Source organism: Schistocerca gregaria, chromosome 1 (genome assembly GCF_023897955.1).
Source record: "Schistocerca gregaria isolate iqSchGreg1 chromosome 1, iqSchGreg1.2, whole genome shotgun sequence".
NCBI classification, from domain to species: domain Eukaryota; kingdom Metazoa; phylum Arthropoda; class Insecta; order Orthoptera; family Acrididae; genus Schistocerca; species Schistocerca gregaria.
In genome coordinates this window covers 48,004,347-48,014,615 of record NC_064920.1, presented here as the reverse complement: position 1 = coordinate 48,014,615, position 10,269 = coordinate 48,004,347, and the positions used below count along the sequence as shown (strand labels likewise).

Genomic DNA, 10,269 nt, shown 5'->3' with positions numbered 1-10,269 from the left:
AAGGCCTGTCGCTAATTGTTCGTCATCACAGATACTGTTTGCTACACGGCCACGACGCGTAACTGATTACCAAAATTCGACTTCCTCCTTTGAGGATGGAACTCAAGACCTTGGTATACTAGACCAGTGCTCTACCACTGAGATAAAGAGGCGCGGCATAGCGGTACTTTAGCGTACTTCGCCCTTACGGTCGTCTGGATCATCAGACTTCAGCTGACAACACTTCATATTACCGACTAATATTTGCAGCTATGGCTACCCATTACTGCTTGGCTACACATCTGACACGTAACCGACGTGCTCTCCTAACAAACAACACTTGCATTTCAGAACATGCTTTTCACACATGTCTACAAAATCACCTTCACCTTCAAATACAGTTTCCTTGCAACTGACAGAGACGTAGGTAAAGTTTAAAGTTGCTATTTCCATTACATCACGTTAATAAGAAAAACGGTAATTAACATCTGCAGCGGAACAAAATTCCGTACCGCCCAGCGTTGGGTTCGAACCCACGACCTTGAGATTAAGAGTTTCATGCTGTACCGACTGCGCCAGCCGGGCTGCCTCGGGTAGCACGTCACACAGTACTCGTTTGGGTTGGGTGGTCCCATACAGAATCTCTCCATGCTGCCTAATGTTTTCCTAACGTCACACTCGTCACGTACTTCACTTTTATTTCATAATAATTTCTGAGAGGTAAAGGAATTGCACGACAACATGCAGAGCTAGTGGCGTCAAAATTAACACCCATACTTGATATGACTCAAAAGCCGAACGAGTTACTCTCCGACGTTGTTTTAGATGTGCAAGTGCCAGTGAAAACTCGCGGTGACGGCACTCTGCCGACCATTTCGCTAGATAACACCGGCCTTGTTGTGTGTGTTTCAAGCTCAAGAGCATCTCCAAGCAGAAAATGGTCAACAGCAACATTCAGACGGTTTCGTACTGCTCAATTGCTACATTAAAACGGTATGTTTCTTTTTCAGAGCTGGAAAAACACGAGCGTGACAACATTCAAAGCTGTAATCTTCAGATCCGACGTCCGACGCCTTATCCATTAGGCCACACGGTCACTGACGCAGAAGTATAACTTGTATACGACTCATCTCGAAACGCTCACACCCCTGATGATTTGTGTTTTCGTTCTACACAGCCGCTGCCCCTTGCTCTTTTCCACCCAATCGTTACATTCAACCTCTTACGAGACCGACCAAATATAGACTGGGAAACAAGACCACACACTTTGTGCATTCGGAATCGAAGGCAGGGCGTCCCTCGCCGCATTTGCTACGTTGGCCATTTGCTACTTCTGCATTAGCGGCGGCGGCGGAAACGACGACGACGACGACGACGACGAGAGGCTCTGACATATGTGAGAAATACATCTATGAAATGGAATTCAGACTGCCTCGTCCCACCTTATGCTGTACCGCTTTGGCAAAGGCTTTATCTGCGCCATTCGCCTTAATCACATCTGAGAGTAATTCTTAATAAAAGGCCTGTCGCTAATTGTTCGTCATCACAGATACTGTTTGCTACACGGCCACGACGCGCAACTGATTTCCAAAATTCGACTTCCTCCTTTGAGGATGGAACTCACGACCCTTGGTTTACTAGATCAGTGCTTTGCCACTGAGCTAAAGAGGCGCGGCCTAGCGGCACTTTTGCGTATTTCGTCCTTACGGTCGTCTGGATCATCAGACTTCAGCTGACAACACTTCATATTACCGACTAATATTTGCAGCTATGGCGACCCATTACTGCTTGGCTACACATCTGACACGTAACCGATGTGCTCTCCAAACAACAACACTTGCATTTCAGAACATGTCTTTCACACATGTCTACAAAATCACCTTCACCTTCAAATACAGTTTCCTTGCGACTGACAGAGACGTAGGCAAAGTTTAAAGTTGCTATTTACATTACATCACGTTAATCAGAAAAACGGTAATTTACATCTGCAGCGGAACAAAATTCCGTTTGTCTCAGTGTGGGGCTCGAACCCACGACCCTGCGATTAAAAGACTCACACTCTACCGACTGAGCTACCCGGCTGCCTCGGTTAATAGCTGCCATGTAGCACGTCACACAGTACTCGTTTGGGTTGGGTGGTCCCGTACAGAATCTCTCCATGCTGCCTAATGCTTTCCTAACGTCACACTCGTCACGTACTTCACTTTTATTTCATAATCATTTCTGAGAGGTTGGAATTGCATGACAACATGCAGAGCTAGTGGCGTCAAAATTAACACACATACTTGATGTGACTCAAAAGCCGAACGAGTTACTTTCCGACGTTGTTGTGGATGTGCAAGTGCCAGTCAAAACTCGCGGTGACGCCACCCTGCCGACCATTTCGCTAGTTAACACCGGTCTTGTTGTGTGTGTTTCAAGCTCAAGAGCAACTCCAAGCAAAAAATTGTCAACAGCAACATTCAGACGGTTTCGTACTGCTCATTTGCTACAAAATGGTTCAAATGGCTCTGAGCACTATGGGACTCAACTGCTGTGGTCATTAGTCCCCTAGAACTTAGAACTACTTAAACCTAACTAACCTAAGGACATCACACACATTAATGCCCGAGGCAGGATTCGAACCTGCGACCGTAGCAGTCGCACGGTTCCGGACTCCGTGCCTAGAACCGCGAGACCACCGCGGCCGGCTCAATTGCTACATCAGAGCGGTATGTTTCTTTTTCAGAATTGGAAAAACACGAGCGTGTCAGGATTCGAGTCTGTAATCTTCAGATCCGAAGTCCGACGCCTGATCCATTAGGCCACACGGTCACTGACGACCAACTATAACTTGTATACGACTCATCTCGAAACGCTCACACTCTGAGGAATTGTGTTTTCGTTCTGCACAGCCGTTGCCCCTTGCTCTTTCCCACCCATTCGTTACATTCAACCTCTTACGAGACCGGCCAAATATAGACTGGGAAACAAGACCACACACTTTGTGCATTCGGAATCGAAGGCAGGGCGTCCCTCGCCGCATTTGCTACGATGGCCATTTGCTACTTCTGCAGAAGGGGCGGCAGCGGCGACGACGACGACGACGACGACGACGACGACGACGATGACGACCGCGAGAGGCTCTGAGATATGTGAGAAATACATGTATAAAATGTAATTCAGACTGCCTCGTCCCACCTTATGCTGTACCGCTTTGGCAAATGCTTTATCTGCGCCATTCGCCTTAATCACGTCTGAGAGTAATTCTTAATAAAACGCCTGTCGCTAATTGTTCGTCATCAAAGCAATGTTTGCTATACGGCCACGACGCGCAACTGATTTCCAAAATTCCTCTACCTACTCTGAGGATGGAACTTACCACCCCTGGTTTACTACACCAGAGCTCAACCACTGAGCTAAAGAGGCGCGGCCTAGCGGTACTTCTGCTTACTTCGGCCTTACGGTCGCCTGCATCATCAGACTTCAGCTGACAACACTTCATATTACCGGCTAATATTTGCAGCTATGGCGACCCATTACTGCTTGGCTACACATCTGACACGTAACCGATGTGCTCTCCAAACAACAACACTTGCATTTCAGAACATGTCTTTCACACATGTCTACAAAATCACCTTCACCTTCAAATACAGTTTCCTTGCGACTGACAGAGACGTAGGCAAAGTTTAAAGTTGCTATTTACATTACATCACGTTAATCAGAAAAACGGTAATTTACATCTGCAGCGGAACAAAATTCCGTTTGTCTCAGTGTGGGGCTCGAACCCACGACCCTGCGATTAAAAGACTCACACTCTACCGACTGAGCTACCCGGCTGCCTCGGTTAATAGCTGCCATGTAGCACGTCACACAGTACTCGTTTGGGTTGGGTGGTCCCGTACAGAATCTCTCCATGCTGCCTAATGCTTTCCTAACGTCACACTCGTCACGTACTTCACTTTTATTTCATAATCATTTCTGAGAGGTAAAGGAATTGCATGACAACATGCAGAGCTAGTGGCGTCAAAATTAACACACATACTCGATGTGACTCAAAAGCCGAACGAGTTACTTTCCGACGTTGTTGTGGATGTGCAAGTGCCAGTCAAAACTCGCGGTGACGCCACCCTGCCGACCATTTCGCTAGTTAACACCGGTCTTGTTGTGTGTGTTTCACGCTCAAGAGCAACTCCAAGCAAAAAATTGTCAACAGCAACATTCAGACGGTTTCGTACTGCTCAATTGCTACATCAAAACGGTATGTTTCTTTTTCAGAATTGGAAAAACACGAGCGTGACAGGATTCGAGTCTGTAATCTTCAGATCCGAAGTCCGACGCCTGATCCATTAGGGCACACGGTCATTGACGACCAACTGTAACTTGTATACGACTCATCTCGAAACGCTCACACTCTGAGGAATTGTGTTTTCGTTCTGCACAGCCGTTGCCCCTTGCTCTTTCCCAGCCATTCGTTACATTCAACCTCTTACGAGACCGGCCAAATATAGACTGGGAAACAAGACCACACACTTTGTGCATTCGGAATCGAAGGCAGGGCGTCCCTCGCCGCATTTGCTACGATGGCCATTTGCTACTTCTGCAGAAGGGGCGGCGGCGGCGACGACGACGACGACGACGACGACGACGACGACGACGACGACGACGACGACCGCGAGAGGCTCTGAGATATGTGAGAAATACATGTATAAAATGTAATTCAGACTGCCTCGTCCCACCTTATGCTGTACCGCTTTGGCAAATGCTTCATCTGCGCCATTCGCCTTAATCACATCTGAGAGTAATTCTTAATAAAACGCCTGTCGCTAATTGTTCGTCATCAAAGCAATGTTTGCTATACGGCCACGACGCGCAACTGATTTCCAAAATTCCTCTACCTACTCTGAGGATGGAACTTACCACCCCTGGTTTACTACACCAGAGCTCAACCACTGAGCTAAAGAGGCGCGGCCTAGCGGTACTTCTGCTTACTTCGGCCTTACGGTCGCCTGCATCATCAGACTTCAGCTGACAACACTTCATATTACCGGCTAATATTTGCAGCTATGGCGACCCATTACTGCTTGGCTACACATCTGACACGTAACCGATGTGCTCTCCAAACAACAACACTTGCATTTCAGAACATGTCTTTCACACATGTCTACAAAATCACCTTCACCTTCAAATACAGTTTCCTTGCGACTGACAGAGACGTAGGCAAAGTTTAAAGTTGCTATTTACATTACATCACGTTAATCAGAAAAACGGTAATTTACATCTGCAGCGGAACAAAATTCCGTTTGTCTCAGTGTGGGGCTCGAACCCACGACCCTGCGATTAAAAGACTCACACTCTACCGACTGAGCTACCCGGCTGCCTCGGTTAATAGCTGCCATGTAGCACGTCACACAGTACTCGTTTGGGTTGGGTGGTCCCGTACAGAATCTCTCCATGCTGCCTAATGCTTTCCTAACGTCACACTCGTCACGTACTTCACTTTTATTTCATAATCATTTCTGAGAGGTAAAGGAATTGCATGACAACATGCAGAGCTAGTGGCGTCAAAATTAACACACATACTCGATGTGACTCAAAAGCCGAACGAGTTACTTTCCGACGTTGTTGTGGATGTGCAAGTGCCAGTCAAAACTCGCGGTCACGCCACCCTGCCGACCATTTCGCTAGTTAACACCGGTCTTGTTGTGTGTGTTTCAAGCTCAAGAGCAACTCCAAGCAAAAAATTGTCAACAGCAACATTCAGGCGGTTTCGTACTGCTCAATTGCTACATCAAAACGGTATGTTTCTTTTTCAGAATTGGAAAAACACGAGCGTGACAGGATTCGAGTCTGTAATCTTCAGATCCGAAGTCCGACGCCTGATCCATTTTTTTTTTTTTTTTTTTTTTGGGGCCTCCCATCAGCCCTTTTAGCCCATCCTTGCGCTCTCCATAATTCGCCTTCATCGGCGTCGGCTTCTCACGCCATGTACATTACCATAAACTGATGAGACGAAGTTAATCCCTTTATCGTGGAGAAACTAATGTACCCCTTCTTTGGGCTTATTGATAATGTGAAAAAAGAATGAAGTCTTCAGTAGGTAGAAACAGAAGTTATGTTCAGTTTGTTTCCTTCTTCATCGCTGTTTTTTGTTGTCACACTTAAAGCAAATAGTCTTCCTTGAAAAAGAAACGTCAGAGGGCATTTCGAAACTGCCTCTTCTCTCTGAAAATGCTTAAAAAACAAACCATATTCGGTGAGAAGCAACTATTTATAACGGCTTCTTGAAAAATAAATTAATAAACGTTGAACTCAAAGAACTGCAATTCCGGTAAAAACTAAAATAATTTTTTTTTTTCACTATTGTTAAGTAAGTTAGTAGTGGTGAACACTCTCTTACGTTTGTCTTCTGTGTCCGCAGATATTTCTTGTTAATTCTTTTACATCAAGGTCTTGATTAAAAAATTTGCGTATGTTTCTTTATATTTACTAGTCTTCAGTAACATGTGATGCTCAGTTAGCAGAGAGATCCAAAAATCCTCTTGGCTTTTCTCTTCCTTCGTGAAGAGGTAATGGACCGTTGCCGCTTTCAGCCAAGTGACTGCGTTGCGTTTCGTGTTAGGAAAGGGTACATCATCCGGTGTCAAAAAGTCCGCAGGCGTTATAGCGTTAGGTGACGTTCGAAGGATGAGTGCCAGCTTTCGTCGGACATTCAGCCAGATATCTTTAACCTTGTCGCACACGAAACGATGTTCTTCGTTATCAATTAAACTACACGTTGCACACAAAGGCGAATCCGCTAAGTGGATCGAATGAAGTTTCGAGTTTGTTGCAACTTTCCTATTTACAACAAAGTACCATGTTGCTTTCAGATGAGTAGCTAAGTTACGGTTATGAATATTTGCCCATATCACTTTCCAGTTAGAACATGGATAGTTTTGTTCTATTTTGTTGTTCTTCTTTTCTCCCATCAATTTGCCATATATTTCTTTTACGTTTGTCATGTCTTTTTCCGGAATTCTTGAATGTAGGTAGCTATATTCTATTAAAAACCATCGTAAATGGTAAAGTCCGCTCGGTATGTGCTGCACATTAATGGGTGGAGAGAGGTCATCTGGAGCTATTTCAGATAGCAAGTGCGCGGCGATACAGCTGCCGGATTGTCTCCATTGTTGAAATGTATTGGAGATGTACAGAGCCTGCGACTTTTTAGTAACATTCGTTAAGTTTAAGCCGCCATTATTAGTGGCGAGCGTCAGAGTGTCATACTGGATTTTAAATATGTGGCCACGGCTCACAAAATAGCCTATTGCTGACATAATTTGTTTGGCGATGCCGGCGGGTATTGGCAGTATCTGGGCGACATAATTGACTTTGGAAGTAATAGAGACGTTCGCTAAAGACACTCTCTGAATTTCATTTAATTGTCGAATACTATGTGTCCGTACACTAGCTCGTATGGTAGTTAGTACTTGTCTATAGTTGGCCGCAATAGTTTGACGTATATTTTTTCGGAAATCAATGCCGAGACACTTCAAGGCTGTTAGCTCACGTAAGTGACCGTGTGTGCGCATGCCAATGCCACATCCGATATTGAATATGCCGGACTTGGTTTTGTTTAACCTCGCGGCTGACGCTCGTTCGTATTTTTCTATTATGTGCATTGCCGTCTCGACTTCCGCTACATTCATAACGAGAAACCCAACATCGTCCGCATAAGGTTTACATATTATTTTGTTTCCTCGTATTTGCAATCCTTGTAACCGCCGAGTCAAGGTAGCGAGCAAAGGTTCGATGGCCATGGCAAAAAGTGCCATGGACAACGGACAACCTTGCCTGACGGAACATGCGATCTCGACTGGCCGGCTCGGCTGTCCATTTATGATGATTCTGGAGGAGTTATTCGTTACCAAACGTCGTATGAGGTCGACGAATCTCGGCGGAAAACCCATTGCGCCCATCGTTTTCAGGAGGTAGGAGTGGCTGATCCTGTCGAAGGCTTTATCGAAATCTAACGACACGATGGCACATTTTAGTCGACATACTTCTGCTATTGAAATTATGTCGCAGTAGTCGGACAGCGTCTGCTGAATTTTCCTATCTTTGCCCACGCTAGACTGATATGGGCCGGTGACGCTGGCCATTACATTTTTAAGTCTGTGGGCTAAGAGCCGCGAAAAAATTTTATAGTCACTGTTCAGCAGAGTGATTGGTCTCAAATTTCCAATTTTCTTGCCAGCCGATTTTTTTGCGATTAACACTATCATACCTTCACGAAAATCTTTCGGTATCTCCTTATTGAGGTTCAGAAGTTCATTACAGATGCATGTTATTCTATGTTTTATATGTTCCCAGAAGACTTGATAAAATTCTGCTGGTATGCCGTCAGCTCCAGGGGATTTATTTTTTGCACTTTGATAGACAGCATAGTGTACATCGTCTTCGGTCGCCTCCGCTATTAGAGCTTCCGCGTACGCGTTACCAACGCGTCCTTGCAGGTGGGTCAGTAAATCGTCCTGTGCTTTTTCGTCTACCTCTTTATGTGAAAACAAGTTGTCGAAATGGGTTAGTATTTCTGCTTTTATGTCGTTGTGCATTGTCAAGGTGGTTCCATTATCAGTTTTAAGCTCCGTCAGTATTTTGCGGAATCCTCGTTTAGTTTCACGAATCACATGATATATCGAAGTGGCTTCTTTTTGCCCCACAGTCTCTGCTCTTGACCTTATTTGGTATCCTTCAAGCTGTTGTCGCCTTAATGTCAGTATTTTTGCCTGGAATTTTTTAATTCTCCCATGGTTCCCAATAGCTGTAGCACCTTGCAGGTAGAGTTCTCGGAGACAATGAAAATAAAATTCTATCGTTCTTTTCCGCCAAAAGCTCTTCTCCCGGGAGTAGTTGATGAAACATCTCCGGATCTGAGGTTTGGCGTATTTGAGCCACCAATCCAAGGTCGAGTGGTAAGAGCTGAGTTTGGTCTCGCAGGCTCTCCAAGTGGTGAGAAAGGCTTCTCGACAGGCAGGATCTTTTAAGTGTGAAACATTAAGTTTCCATGGCCCTTTATATCGACAGGTTCCTTGTCGTTCCAAATTTAATGTGCATATATATGCAGCGTGGTCCGAAAAAACGGTTGGCCAAACTTCAGACTGCAGGATGCGGTGTTTCAGATTGGGCGAGACATATATTCGATCCAACCGGCTCGCTGAATGATTCGTGAGGTGGGTAAAGCCGGGTGCCGCGCCGTGCTTTTGCTCCCACGAATCAGTTAAACGGAGGTCGGTGACGATACGTTCCAGGTCCGGCGATTTGTTGTAGTTCGGAGTTTGGTCTTTGGCATGTATGACACTGTTAAAGTCGCCTCCAAGGATGGTATGGGTGCAGTGTACACCAAACAAAGGAACAATTCCCTCCTTAAAAAACTGTGCTCGTTGGCACCGATTGGTAGAACCAGATGGGGCATAGACATTAATAATCCTGGTGTTATAAAGCGTGCTGGCAATGCCTCTGCCGTTAGGCAGTTTTGTTACGTCTGTAATGACGACGCCCTCTTTGAAAAGAAATGCGGTACCCAAATCACATCCAATTCCAGGATTGACTATAGCATTATACCCCTGTATGAAGTCAAGTTCGATGTTTGTTACTTCTTGTAAAAACAAAATGTCCACATCAGCTGCATACAGGATATCTTTTAAATTTTGTAAATTAAATGGGCTACAAATTTTATTGATGTTCAGCGTAGCGATCTTATAGGCCTGCAACGGAACTACGTTAGCCAAGACGGGAGTGTAATTAGGAAAAACTCTGGCAACATATCATTTCGAAAAAACATTAAGAAATCTGACCCGAGAGACATGTGGACACAAGTCAGTAAAACCGTTCAGACTAGAAATATTCATGACTTGGGAAGGGATCAGTCGGCTTCTCCGTGTCTGGGACAGTATCCGTCGCGGCGATGACATTCAAGACGACGTCATCGCGTGGTGTGGCCATCGTGGTGACTGTAACGGTTCCTGTGGTGTCCATAATTTCGTCCTCCTTTGTAGTGTCGTCGACATCGTCTGCCCACGGATTCGACAGCCCTGTCATCGGTTCGTCATTAAGTGGTGCACTATATTCAGGTGTTTGCTGGTGATTTTTATCTTCGGTTCGGGTACTTGCTACGTCATCGAAGGGCAAACTGGCAGAACCGGAGGTACTATCCAAGGACACAGGGTCTTCGTTAGATGACTGCTGATTGCACTGCAAGTTCTCAGATGCAGATTGACGTATTTTGCCCCCTATTTGCTTCGCCTGTTCACGCAGTTGTGGTGCAGT

At 45.4% G+C, this 10,269-nt stretch overlaps 1 non-coding gene across 1 annotated transcript; it reads right to left on the bottom strand.

The window, feature by feature from the left end:
- Positions 1-491: 491 nt before the first annotated feature.
- Trnak-cuu (transfer RNA lysine (anticodon CUU)) lies at positions 492-564 on the bottom strand. The gene has a single exon. It is a non-coding gene; the product is annotated as a tRNA-Lys (tRNA).
- Positions 565-10,269: the final 9,705 nt, after the last annotated feature.